This window comes from Arachis ipaensis, chromosome B1 (genome assembly GCF_059453495.1).
Source record: "Arachis ipaensis isolate K30076 ecotype BB chromosome B1, ASM5945349v1, whole genome shotgun sequence".
NCBI lineage: Eukaryota > Viridiplantae > Streptophyta > Magnoliopsida > Fabales > Fabaceae > Arachis > Arachis ipaensis.
In genome coordinates, this window is record NC_142436.1 from 37,765,707 (window position 1) to 37,780,904 (window position 15,198).

At 36.0% G+C, this 15,198-nt stretch overlaps 1 pseudogene; it reads left to right on the forward strand.

The window, feature by feature from the left end:
- The first annotated feature begins 1,160 nt into the window (after window positions 1-1,160).
- Window positions 1,161-3,926, forward strand: LOC148576247 (uncharacterized; annotated as a pseudogene).
- Window positions 3,927-15,198: the final 11,272 nt, after the last annotated feature.

The window sequence follows — 15,198 nt, forward strand, 5'->3', positions numbered from 1 at the left end:
ATATTGTGTGTGTTGCTTATGTTTGTTGGATGCATGCAAATATTGACATATTAAAGATTAGTGAAGACATTAGGTTTTAATCTCAATTATAATGAAAAGGAAAAGGAGTTAGATTTAAAGCAAGAGAATATTTGGATTTGTACAAGATAGCTTGTTTAAAGGATTAGATTGACCTAAGGTATTGAGATTGAGGGGTTCGGACTTAGGATGCTTAGGAACTATGTTTCTTTATTTAGTTGTATTCGATTTCAGAATCTTTCTAGAAATCATCATGTTCTTACATGTGGCTATATACTTCTCCTTTTCAGATCTTGGCGGACTTCAGTGATACGCAAATTCACATCTGGCGAATTCACTCTACGTCCTTTATCTATTCTGATCATAATAGTCTTTTCTCATTATTGTTGTATCCACTATATGTGTTTTTCATTTGAGAGACAATTTTATTTTAATTAGGTCAATCTAGCCTGAAGACCAGTTTAGGTGGCCTCTCCACGGCCAAGCTTTAGGATTCTATTCCTATATATATACTTATATGTACTTTATAATTTTGTACTGTTTAAATTAGACCTCTCATCTGAAATCTCTTCTATTAGTCAACTCGTGCCACTTTTTTTACAATCTTGAATGGTATATGTAGGTATAAAAAAATGACTCAGACTCTTATTTATGTATTATTAACATTATTATATATGTGTTAGGCACAGGAATGAGGAAGAGCACATAAATAAAAAGCTTACAACTTCAGAAGGAAACATTGTTACAACAGAAAGACAGCTGGCACTCAATCAGCAAGAGGCTGGGTGGTTATGTTAGGCAGGGATTGCTGGTACATTTGCCTTCCCCTTGTGTTGTTCCCTTCTCTTCTTCCCTGTTTCCTTATTCTTTTCTCTTCTATTCCCTTTCTCAACTATTTTTCTTTCTAATTCTTCAGGTACTGTTATGCTGGAGAAATTAAAGAATTACTATACCCTTATGCATCATTCTGCTGCACTATCCTCTTTTATTTTCCTATTTCTTCTTACAACACTTATATATGTTCTTCACTTACCAATTACTTGTAAATTCCTTCAATTAAATATAAATACATACCTCATTTCTTCTTCTTCTTCTTCTTATTATTTCTGAGCTCCACCCTAACAATTGGTGCTTTCATCACCATGGCCGTAGCTGACAACACGCGGATTAAAAGCACGGAGGCCGACATTAAAAAGCTATTCCAGATGTTCGAATCCATCACAGAGAAGAACAGATATGAATGCGCTCGTGCTTCCGAAGCCACTAATCTCAAAATCGACGCCATCCAGGATTCTCTTACGCAGCTTCTTCAGAACCAGCACAGATATCGTTCATCTCTGCATTCTCGTTGAGTGAATATCGATTTGCCGAAATTCGATGGTACTGATGCTTTGGGGTGAATTTTTTCAATGGACCAGCATTTTGATTTTTTTCAAGTTCCCGAAGAAGAACAAATCGGAATTGCTGCAATTCACATGACTGGTGCTGCCATCCCTTGGTTTCAAATGTCCCAACGTTTTGCTCAGTATCGCTCACAGAACCAAGTGAAGCGGGCGATTGAGCTCGAATTTGGCCCGTCACTGTTCGAGTCACCACGAGAATTGTTATTCAAGTTGCAGCAAGGTGGCACGGTAAGCGAGTATTTTTCAGAATTTGTTACTTTGGCAAATCGTACTCACATTGATCCTCCTGAGGCGCTCCGAGACTGTTTTGTTAGTGGACTGAAACCTGAGGTACGGCGGGAGGTTAAAGCTCAATGTCTCCCATCTTTGATGAGGGCGGTGTCCTTAGCTAGACTCTATGAAGAGAAATTGACTTCTTCGCCAAAAACCACATATGGCCCTGCTGCTCACAAACCACAATTCACAACTCCCAATTCTTCTCCATCTCCACGGCCACCCAACCGCAACACTCTTCCCACATTACTTCCGACACCATCACAACGCTCTCACACTCTACCACTCAAAAACCCAGTTTGGAGGTTGACCCCTGCTGAGATTCAGAGTAAACGGGAGAAGGGTCTTTATTATTGGTGCGACGAATGATTTTCTGCCAGCCACCGCTGCACAAATCATCAATTCATGTGGCTACAATTAGAATTGGACGAGAATATGGCTCCTGTTGGTGACCTTGCAGAACCGGTATTTGCGGATAACACACTTGAATCCTTGGAAGGTCAGGTGCTGGACCACCATTTGTCCTGTAATGCAATGCTCGGTACTTCAGGACCATCTACCATTTGTGTCAAAGTTTCCATCAATGGCTTAGAAGTGCAGGCCTTAATTGACGGTGGTAGCTCTGATAGCTTTATCCAGCCATGCATCGCTAAGTTTTTGAATCTTCCTATCGAACTTGCTCCAGGAATTAAGGTGATTGTTGGAGATTTCAATATTCTGACAATAGAAGGAAAAATTGCTAATCTAGACATCAATGTGGCAGGGTGTACCATCTCAATACCTGAGGTATATGTCCTTCATGTGGCAGGTGGTGATTTGGTCATAGGAACTACTTGGTTGATGACCTTAAAAGCACATATTGTGGACTATAATGCCTCATTCTTGCGCTTTGTGCACCAAGGAAAGTTTGTAACGATTTGGAGTGAGAAGAGTTCTATGGCTTCTCAGATTCAATTCCATCACATTCAAAGGCTGGTCTCTACACATGCAATTGCCGAAGCCTTCTCTTTGGAACTCCAAACACCAGCTGATACCTCACAGGCCAGCTTACCACTTCCTGCTTCTTTAGACCCTGCTTTGGTTTCCCTGTTGCGTAAGTACGTCGCTATTTTTGCCACGCCATCACGTCTCCCTCCACAACGCTCTCAGGACCATAGCATTCCATTAGTGACTGGGGCTGAACCTGTGAAAGCTCGTCCTTATCGGTATCACCATAGCTTGAAATCGCAAATTGAATCGATGGTACAAGACATGTTACAAGAGGGGATAATCCAACCCAGTAAGAGCCCCTTCTCATCACCAGTCCTCTTGGTAAAAAAAAAAGGATGGCACATGGCAATTTTGTACTGATTATAGAGCATTGAACAGTGTCACTATTAAAGACAATTTTCCTATCCCAACTGTTGATGAGTTATTGGATGAATTGTTTGGGGCCACTGTCTTTTCTAAGTTGGATTTACGATCCGGCTACCATCATATTTTGGTTAAACCTGAGGACCATTTTAAACGGCTTTCTGTACTCATCATGGCTTATACGAATGGTTGGTAATGCCTTTTGGCCTTACTAATGCTCCTGCTACTTTCCAGAGCCTTATGAATGATGTCTTCAAACCATACTTACGTAAGTTTGTGTTGGTGTTCTTTGATGACATATTGGTATACAGCAGTTCTTTTGATAGTCATCTTGAGCATTTGGAATTGGTATTGAAGCTGCTAAGACAGAAAACTCTCTTCGCCAAGCTCTCTAAATGCCTTTTTGGAACTAATGAGGTGGATTACTTAGGCCACACGATTACAGGTAGTGGTGTTCTCATGGAATCGACTAAAGTGCAAGCAATTCAAGATTGGCCTCAACCTAGTAGTGTTAAGCAGCTTCGTGCTTTTTTAGGCCTCATGGGATATTATCGCCATTTTATTAAAGGTTATGCAACCTTAGTTGCTCCTCTTACTGATTTGTTGAAAAAGGACACTTTTGTTTGGTCTGATCAAGCCATGTTGGCATTCCATCAATTACAGCAAGCGATCTCCACTAAAACAGTGCTAGCACTACCTAATTTTAACCTTCTATTTGAGGTAGAGACCGATGCGTCAGGTACGGGTATTGGTGCTGTTTTGATTCAGCAGCGACATCCTATAGCTTATTTTTCAAAGAAACTTCCCCCTACCTTGCAAAAGCAATCCGCCTATATTAGAGAGTTTTATGCAATAACTGAAGCAATTGCTAAGTTTTGACACTATCTCTTGGGCAAGAAATTTATTATTCGAACGGATCACAAGAGTTTGAAATCTCTTTTGGAGAAGGATTTGCACACACCTGAACAACATAAATGGCTTCACAAACTCCTGGGTTACGACTTTGAGATTCAGTACAAAGCCGGTACCGAGAACGTGGCTACAGATGCCTTATCAAGAAGCTTTTCTGGTGCTTGGTCTACACCTCATGTGGACTTCTTGTAGCACCTTCAAGTTGCAATTGAGAAGGATGCTACTCTTTATGAGTTGATACAGAAATGTACTTCTAATTCTACCAAGAATTCTAATTATACTTGTCACAGTGGGTCACTATTGTGGAAGAACCGTTTGGTTATTCTACCAAATAGCAACTTGATCAAACTCATTCTTCATGAATAGCATGATAGTGTGGTGGGAGGCCATGCGGGAATTGCAAAAATAGTCGAACAAATTTGTGCTCAATTTTATTGGCCTAACATGCAAAAGGACATTAGACATTATGTTCTCACTTGCTGCACTTGCCTACAAGCTAAACATGAGGCTAAAGCGCCAGCAGGGCTGCTCAAACCATTGCCTATTCCTTCGCAGGTGTGGGAGGATATCTCCATAGATTTTATTGTCTCTTTGCCTGCTTCATGTGGTTTTTCTGTGATCATGGTTGTCGTTGATCGCTTAACTAAATATGCTCATTTTAGCCCACTAAAATCGGATTTTACTAGTAAATCAGTGGCTGAATCCTTTATTCTTAATGTGGTGAAGTTGCATGGATTTCCAAAATCAATTGTCTCCGACAGGGACAGAGTCTTTGTTAGCAAATTCTGGCAACATCTCTTCAAGTTACAATGCACTCGCTTAGCCATGAGTTCAGCTTACCATCCGCAGACGGATGGCCAGAGTGACGTATGTAATCGAACCCTGGAGATGTACTTGAGGTGTTTCTATTTTGACAATCCTAAGAAGTGGCTAGAGTTACTTCCCTGGGCATAGCAGCATCAAAATGACTCCATTCAAAGCACTCTATGATCGAGACCCCTCTTCCCTTGTTAGGTATGAACTCTCTCATGAGGATGAGCCATCCTTGCAGGAACTACTATTAGCTAGAGATAAATTGCTTGATCAGCTTAAACTCAATCTTGGCAGATCCCAACAATTCATGAAGCATTTTGCGGATAGACATCGACGCCACTTAGAATTTCAAGAAGGTGATTTAGTGCTAGTCAAATTGCAGCCATATCGCCAACACTTAGTGGCACTGTGGAAGCATCAGAAGTTGGAATTGCGTTATTTTGGCCCTTTTAAAATTGGGAAAAAACTCAGTGAGGTAGCCTATCAGTTGGAATTACTGCCAGAAGCCCGTATCCATAATGTTTTTCATATATCAGCACTCAAGAGGTTTCGTGGTGACCAAGAATCAAAGTATCTACCACTGCCTTTAACTACAACGGAACTCGGACCAATCCTGGAGCCTTATCAGATTTTATCACAACGCTCCATTTTGCGTGGTGACAAGGAAATTTTACAGTGGCAAATTCTGTGGGGACAAGGGGCTGTCACAGAAACGAGTTGGGAGGATGTTGATCAATTCCTCAAGCTCTTTCCTGCATTCAACCTTGAGGACAAGGTTGCTCTTGATGAGGAGAGTAATGTTAGGCGCAGGAATGAGGAAGAGCACATAAATAAAAAGCTTACAACTTCAGAAGGAAATATTGTTACAATAGAAGGACAGCTGGCACTCAATCAGCATGATGCGGGTCCAAGAAGGAGCACTAGAGAGAGAACTAAAAGCAAGGGGTTGGGTGGTTATGTTGGGCAGGGATTGCTGGTACATTTGCTTTCCCCTTGTGTTGTTCCCTTCTCTTCTTCCCTATTTCCTTATTCTTTTCCCTTCTATTCCCTTTCTCAACTATTTTTCTTTCTAATTCTTCAGGTACTGTTATGCTGGAGAAATTGAAAAATTACTATACCCTTCTGCATCATTCTGCTGCACTATCCCCTTTTATTTTTCTATTTCTTCTTACAACACTTATATATGTTCTTCACTTACCAATTACTTGTAAATTCCTTCAATTAAATATAAATACATACCTCATTTCTTCTTATTATTATTATTATTTCTGAGCTCCACCCTAACAATATGTTTAAGAGTTATAGGTTACCGGTCATAGTAATGTCCTCATTAATAACCTGTTATGACTACAGCATAACGAGTTTGTTAGTCAGGGTATTAATCAACTTGTTGCATGACCATTAGATTCAACATCAAAAAATGACTTATATATTGATGTGTCTTAGAAGTAGAACCTTGAGTTTCTGAGATTGTCTAGAATGACATCCTCTGCAACATCTATAATTCCATAAAGGATTCATACTTTGGTGGATGCTGGATTGGTGGTTCAATCATTGCAATTAATAGTTGCTCCAAATGACCAATCATCCCCTATAATTATCTCATGTTCATCATTCACATTGTAAACATTAAAAGAAGGCTATCTCACTTGCTCATATCTTGAACTAGAACTTCCTTCCATTCTCATTGATTGTACATTTGGCACAAATCCTCTATAACTCACAAATATCTCCTCAAATTTTATAAACAACTCAATTTTCTAAAGTTTCAAAAAGCTAGACTGGTAGTGAAATAATACTTTATTGATTAAAAATTTTAAATCAACTTGCATGGACTAAAATCTTCATGAAATATGGTTAAAAAAATTTGAAGAAGCAAAGTTTGAGTTGAAAATAATAATCATCTATTTACTAGAAGATGTTGGAAGCTTGAAGATTTTTGAAGAACATTCAAGAGAGTAGTACAACTACAACATTCTACAACATTGAAAAAATTCAAAATCAAATTGAATTGAAATTGGAAGTCAAGCAACCTAAATTAGAAGATTATGGAAACTACATGAATACAAGTTAAAAGAAGATTCATGAAGCCAACTCATGAAATAGTGGTCATTACAAAATTGAGTTGTGATTCATAAATTATTATTTTAGTAGAAAGCATTGCCTATATAAAGGCACATATGCCTTGTGTATTGTGTGTTCCTTGAAATGAGTAAATATAATTATGAGAAGTGTTCTTTTGTTCCATGAGTGTTGGTGAGTTTGAGAGACTAAAAATATGATAGTGTTACTTATGAGAGTGAGTGATTTTGGGGCCAATTAAGTTGTGGGTATTATACTTTCAATTGGTATCAGAGCTGGTTAATCGAGCGCCTGGTATTTGAGAGTTTGTGAGGTGTGAGAGAGTTCTCACATAGTTGTTTATTCATAGAGTTGGTATGGCAAATACTTTCAATATTGTGGTGTCCGGTCCCAAGTTAGATGGGAAACTTGATTATAGTTATTGGGAGACTTTGATGTCTACCCATTTGAAGGCCCAGAACCTGTGGAATTTTATTGAACCGGGTTTGCAAGAAGGAGCAGATGCTGTCCAACAAAGAAGAGATCAATTGGAGTTATCTCAAATTCATCAAGGAGTAGATTATACGGTGTTTGGCAAAATAGCAAATGCCGGAAGTGCAAAGGAAGCATGGAACACGTTGAAGCTATCATACAAAGGTATAGATAAAGCTCAGAGAGCAAAGTTACAGTCTTTGAGAAGAGAATATGAAAGGTACGAGATGTCTAGCTCAGAAACTGTTGAGCAATATTTTACTCGTGTTATAGATCTTATCAATAAAATGAGAGTCTATGGAAAAGATATGCCTGATAGCAAAGTGGTGGAGAAAATTATTCGCACCATACTGATGAAGTATGACCATGTGGTGACTACGATACTAGAGTCCCACGATATGGATACTATGACGATTGCAAAGTTGCAAGGAACCATGGAAAGCCACATCAGCAGAATACTGGAGAAGTCAAAAAAATCAACTGAGGAAGCCCTAAAAAGTCGTGTGAATTTAAACAATGTTGCAGAATCAAGCCGTACACAAGAAGGACGAGGTCGTTGTTTTAATTTTCAAAGTATAGGTGGAGGAAGTTTCAGAGGTAGAGGTCGTGACAATTACAACCAAGGGGGTTACAATAATTTTACACCACCTAATCAAGGAAGAGGTGGAACGAATTTTAGGCCTATCAACCGAGGAAGAGGTCGAGGCAATTTTTATCAAGAAAGAACCAATTTCAACTGTTTTCATTGTGGAAAGTATGGACACAAAGCAGCAGATTGCAGATTTAAAATGGTGAATAACAATCAAGTACACGTTGCAGAAAATCAGCATCAAAATACTGATGATAATTTGGATACTCAGACTTTATCTTTTACAAGTAATTCATATGCTGAAGATGAAAATATATGGTATTTGAATAATGCTTGTAGTAATCATATGTCTAGTAGAAAGGAGTTATTTTCTTTATTAGATGATTCAGTTAAACTATTATTGAAGTTTGGTAATAATTCAAAGATCCCTATTGAAGAAAAAGGACACATACCAATTAGATTGAAGGATGGTTCTCTGAGTTATATTTCTGATATTTTTTATGCTCCTGAACTTGATTACAATTTACTGAGTATGGGACAATTATCTGAGAAGGGATATAAGATGATAACTTATCATGGATATTGCACTGTATTTGACAACAATGGAAGGTTCATAGATAAATCAAAGATGACTTCAAACAAAATATTTCCATTAAAAATTCAACATGTCAATCCCTCTTGCATGAGTTCTGTGATACTTGATGATAACTGGTTGTGGCATATGCAGTTTGGGCACTTTCATTTTTCTGGCCTAAACTACCTGTCAAGAAAAGGACTTGTTTCTGGTCTACCACGGGTTCATATTCCCAATTATGTTTGTGAGATTTGTCAACTGGAAAAGAAGCACAGAGATCCATTCCCTACAGGAAAGTCATGGAGAGCCAGAAGATTACTTGAAATTGTGCATTCAGATCTCTGTTCTGTAGAAATTCCAAGCAATGGTGGTAGCAGGTATTTTATCACTTTTATTGATGATTTTCGTAGATATACATGGGTATACTTTCTGAAGCAGAAATCATAAGCATGTGACGTCTTTAAGACATTCAAAGCATTTGTCGAAAAACAAAGTGGCTGTAAAATCAAAATTCTCATAACAGACAGAGGAACAGAATATCTTGCATGTTCAGATTACTTTAAGCAACACGAAATTCAACACCAACTAACAACTAGATACACTCCTCAACAAAATGGAGTTGCTGAAAGAAAGAATAGAACCATCATGGATATGGTCAGATGCATGCTCAAGTAAAAATAAATGCCTAAAGTGTTTTGGGCAGAAGCAGTCGCAACAGCAGTTCATATTTTAAACAGGTGTCCAACAAAAAGTGTTCGTGATAAAACTCCAGAGGAACCTTGGAGTGGAAAGCAGCCTTCCATCCATCATTTCAGAGTCTTTGGGTGTATTGCTTATGCCCACGTACCAGATCAATTAAGAAAAAAGTTAGATGACAAAGGCGAGAAGTGTATCTTTATCAGCTTTAGCACAGACTCAAAAGCATACAAATTGTATAAATCCCCTACAGTCCCGTTAATTAGCATTAAAATATTTTCTTGATTAATATTGTTAGAAGGAAAAAATCATACCAATGGTTGAGAGATTCAACAAAAACTCTCTCTCTCTCTCTCTCTCTCTCTCTCTCTCTCCCTATATATATATACATATACCTGCAACAACAATAGCTTCCGCTCTAAATCTAGGACACGTGATTGAGCCTACCTCGCCCTTCCATCAGTATTGTTCCCAAATTTCATCAATGTCTCTCTCAAAGCTGCGGTGCGGACACAAAGCAGCGACTAGGAACAGAGCAGCGATGACATAAAAGGTAGGAGCAACGGCTATATACGAGGAGCAGCGATGATTGGTGAGGAGCAGCGGCGATCGGCGAGCTAGCAAGGAAGAGTAGCAGAAACGGCACTTCCCCCTTCTTCGTCTTCCATTCCCTCTTCTTCTTCTCCTCTTCCCCGTGGTTCTCCTTCTCTCTCTCAACTCCAGAACTCTCTTTCTCATTTTTTTCTTTTTTTATTTTATAATTTTTTTGGTAAGAGTAATTTGGTAACAAAATTTAAGATTTAAGTAAAAATGACGATTTTAAAACCAATTAAATCTTAAAGACGATTTTGTATGCACAAAAGAAGTTGAAAATGAAAAAAAAAATTCAGTCTATACCTTAGGGACCAAAATCGTAGTTAACCTTTTCTATAATTTTACTATTGTAATGGGCAACAATAAAATAATTTTTTATCATTTGAGGTGAATTCTAACAAAAGTGCTACATCTGAAAACGTTTTCTCTTCATGTATAGTCACAACAGTTGGTGAAAATTGATATAAATAACAATGGTTCATGATAGGTTATCCTTTTTTGTGGCTACATATAAACCACATTAGCTTATTAGAATTCCTTTCTTTCACTCATAAATCACAATCATTTTTTAACTCAAAACTCACAAATCGCAGTAGGTGACTACGATTTCTGACACATGATAAATTGTAAAATCTATGGCAATTCAAGAGTTTGTTCAATCCAAATTTTATATATAAATAGCATTGATAAGGTAGATTATAGTACTTTTTTAAATTTTCTACCCGATAGTGCAATTTATTTAGTTTCTAAAATGGGTTAAAATAGTTTTTCGGAGCGCGATTTACTTATTTTTTTAGTAATTGATATTTTCTATACAATTTACTAATTAAAAAATATATATTTATGTAAATAATATTGTAATAAACAAAATGCATTACATAATTTTTTAGTCAAATATGTATATATAAAATTATATATTTATATATTAAAATTAATCATTAAATTAATTATCAAATATATATATGTGTGTGTTTTTTTTTCCCGAAAGTATAGTGAATTCACTAACTAAAAAACTCGGGACCTCATCTCCGCTTTTTAGTACATGAGCTGGAGTTTGTGTCTACAAACACACTCCAAAGCCTAAATGACTAAAGTTTGATCATGTAAAGTGTTTTTAGAAAAGAACAGTAGTGTACTCCCATAGTTGCTTTTCAGCTTATGCTTATGTTATCAGCTCTTTTACTAACGGTTTATGCTCTTTATTAGGTTTTTATGGTTAATTGATGTGTATTGGTTAGCCGTTTACACGTTACAGCATTACATGTAATCCTCCGTAATTTTACATATTAATTCGAATAGAGTTAATAGTCAAAATCGTATACTTCGATCTCCATTTTCGTCTTCGAAAGATAAATTTAATCAAAATTGTCTTCGAAAAATTTAAAATTAATCACATTAGTCCTTCCGTCTATTCTATCACTAACAACCTTAATTTTGCTGACGTGACACGTTAGTTTTTTTTTTTTTTTGTCTTTTTGGTCATGAATTATTAAGCTCAAAAAACAGAAACAGAACCCTAACTATCCAGAATCCAACCCACTCGTACCCGCTCCGAAAATCCCTCTTCAACCTGTTTGAGTACCTTCGAACCTCCATTCCCGTCCCGCTACAACACAACCCCCGCAATGGTGGTTCTTCAAGCATTCCTTCATCATCCTCAGTTGGCAAGCCATTACATTTTTTAGCTGTTCCCAGTGCATTCGATAGCAGGTATTATGCTCGATAACTGGTCGTTTGCTCCAGTCCCCTCTTAACCGAGGATTCAGGTGAAGAATCTTTGGAGAATCTTTCCCTTCAACTGACTTTAGTCCTTGTAACTCAACCATGAACTGTAAAACTGCAACCGATCCATCATTTTTTCTCAAGTTCCCAAACTTAGGAACATATTCTTTATGAGCAAAAATGGGGTGTCCCCACCACAGTGATTGAGGAACCTGCTGCTAGCCTGCAAGGTAGAAACATCAAGCCATCTCTCTTCTACAATTCATCCCTAGTCATTGATATCCAAGAAGGACAGGACTCAGGCTTTCCTTCAATGATAGAATTCTCTCCGGAATCCACGTCATTAGCCGTATCTAATTCTCCCCAAAACTTCAGCCCTAATGTCCATGCCTCATCTGTCATTCTCTCAAGCAGAAATAAATTGTTTGTCCTATTCATTTGCCGCATGATTCTTCCAGTAATCCTGCCATACTTCTGAGGAACACACTCCACGGATTCACCACCATGTTCTTCCTCCTTCAGTGAAACTTTGTTGGGTCTCAAGGGAGCATCCTTGTCCATGCTATCCTCTAGCCTCCGGTGAAGTGAATCTCGATAAACAGAACTAACAAAAGGCTTGCTCAACTCTGAACCTTCTGAGCCACCAACAGCAGCGGCACCATCCAATCCATCATAAATCTCATCCCCACTTATCGTTGACACAATCTTCAGAATTTGAGGAAACTTGCACGAAATGAAAACCAAATATGACACCCAAACAGAAACCAAAAATTGGGACAATCTAAACCTCCTCGAATTGGAAGGTTCAGTTTTCTGCCTCTTCATAGTCTTCAAAATCAACAAACCAAAGAAAAAACGATACAATCTACACTACAGCAAGTTATCAACTACAACAATACCCTACACTGCAGATGTTTTATGCGAATAAAACCATAAAGAACTACATCAATGTGAGGAAGCACGCAAACGGCAATAAAGGTGTAATTTTGAAAGCAAACCCCAAGTCCAAAATTTCCGCTAAAAGCGACAGGGCAACGAATTGGAATGGGGTGGAAAGCGAGTACTATACCATTGATGCAACGGTGGGAGCAGCTGTGGAGCAGAGAATCTAAGACGCTTGATAGGTGGCGGAAGTTGGCATTCAGTCAAGACGTGGTATCTTTGCAACATCCGACGACAATGGCAGTGGTTACTGGAGACGGTGCGCAGCGTGAAGCTTGAAGAACCACCATTGTGGGAGTTGTGTTGCAGCGGAACGGAATGGAGGCTCGAAGCTGCTCAGACAAGTTGAGGAGGGATTTTCGGGGCGGGTACGAGTGGGTCGGATTCTGGATAGTTAAGGTTCTGTTTCTGTTTTGACCAAAAAGACAAAAAAAAAAAAATTAACGTACCACATCAGCAAAATTAATGTTGTTAGTGATAGAATAGACAGAGAGACTAACGTAATTAATTTTAAATCTTTCGAGGCAAAAATAGAGATTAGAGTATCTTTTAGGGACGATTTTGACTATTGACTCTAATTCGAATCCTTGAAGATTTCTTTTGTCCAATTCTGGGCTCAACGTTTCTCGTTAATTATCTTGGTTCATGGACTTTTTTCCTTTCCTCAACTTATTATTATTCTTATATATTTCCTAGACACAAAATAACTACCAATTTCTCGACTACTAACAATGTACATGTTAATGATGAATAGTACCGTGTCCTGCTAATAGTAATTATATAATCACTTAAAACTTATTCCATTATAAGACAACCATAATAATAATCCAATAATTTATTTATGTACCCAAAGGAATCTTCCACATATCACCATCAAAGACAACTGTTATCTAGCAGCTGCCAAAAATATCAAATATGTTGAAGTCTTGTTATGTATGTTTTTAATGTATATTTCCCACTCTTCCAATTGTTGTGTGCTCAGCTGATGGTTTTCATTTCAGTACTATTAAAAGGCTTCTCATTTGTCCTAAGTTTTTTAGTTCTTATTTTATTTTCTTTAATTTGTTTTCTTCTCAATGTCTTCACGAGTCTTTTTCTGATCTTAGTCTACAATGCTTAATATAATATTATACCCTTTTTTTTCGTTTCTTAATTAAAATATCAGTTATCGTCAATTAGCTTATAAAATTGAATAAACTATTATGATATCATTTGTTTGAAAGGGAATAACCATATCTAATAATTCTAAATTTTTAAATCATACAAATTCGAATATGATGCCATTATTATATTTAGTATGTTAAAAGTAATAAAAATTAAATTTTAAATTTTAAATTATAAAATATTGATATTATATCATAATTTATTTGTTCTAAAAATTAAAGTTAGTTAGATTGATAGAAGCTACATCCTACATGAATAATTATATATTTATCGTAATAATATATTTTATTAATTTAATAGTGTAATACTAGAATCTTTGTGAATAAAAAATTAAAGAGTAATTATTCAAATCATTCCTAAGAATTTTTAAAACAAATATTTTAGTCTCAAAAAAATTAATACACAAAAATATTTTAAAATTTATTCAGACAGATAAATCAGTCTTTAATTCATTTTTTGACAGAATAATTACTAAATTAGTCTCAAAAATTTTAAAAACGAATATTTTAGTCCCAAAAAAATTAATACACAAATTAATTTTAATATTTTTCTCCGTCATATAACAGTCTTCCATCCATAAAAAAAATAAAATAAAATTATTATTATTATTATTATTATTATTATTATTATTATTATTATTATTATTATTATTATTATTTGCACAATATTATACTATAATTTTTTATATTTTTTGAACAAAAATAATCATAAGTTTATTGATTAGATTTTTATGTATGTATTTATAATATAATAATAATAATTAATAATATTCAATAAAATTATTAGAAATTATTTTATAAGAAACTCAAAGTTAAAACTATTTGATATTTTTGTATTTTTTTTTTGTGACTATTTTTGTATTTAATATAATTAAAAGATGTCCTATTTTAAAAATATGTTTGTATTAAAAGAAAATGTTTTAATTTGAATTTCAAAGCATCATTATTCATATTATTTGTTTCCCACAAAAAGAGTGTATTAATATGCTAGTATCATCGTCCACATGCACAAAGTTAAGTTAATAATAAAAAAGGTTGGTATATAATAAAAGTAAAATAGACGAAAGACTGTTATATATATGCCTGACAGAAAAAATATTGGGAATTGATCTTTGTATTAATTTTTTTTATGGACTAAAATACCCACTTTTAAAATCATTGGAGACTAATTTGAATAATTACTTTACCAAAAAATAGACTGAAGATTGATTTATTTGTCCTAGTAAAACATTAAAGATTGATTGTGTGTATTAATTTTTTTTACCAACTAAAATATCTACTTTTAAGATCGTTGAGAATTAATTTAGGTAATTACTCTTTTCTAAACGATAGAATTCACTCTATATCCCTTGGTTTGTAGAAGATGTCTTGCTGTGGAGGAGTTATTCCTTCATTGTTTGGTTTTCTGTAAAATCTTGCGCAGTTTGGACCAATGCATAAATTGAAATTCCTGATTTACAACAAATTTCAAAAGCATGACAATAGTAGATGACATTAGTAATGAACAGTGCATCTTAAATCTGACGAGGAGTAACAATGTTGAGTTCCTGGTCAGCTTTATGTCTTAGCTCGATGAAGACGATGAGCATCCTC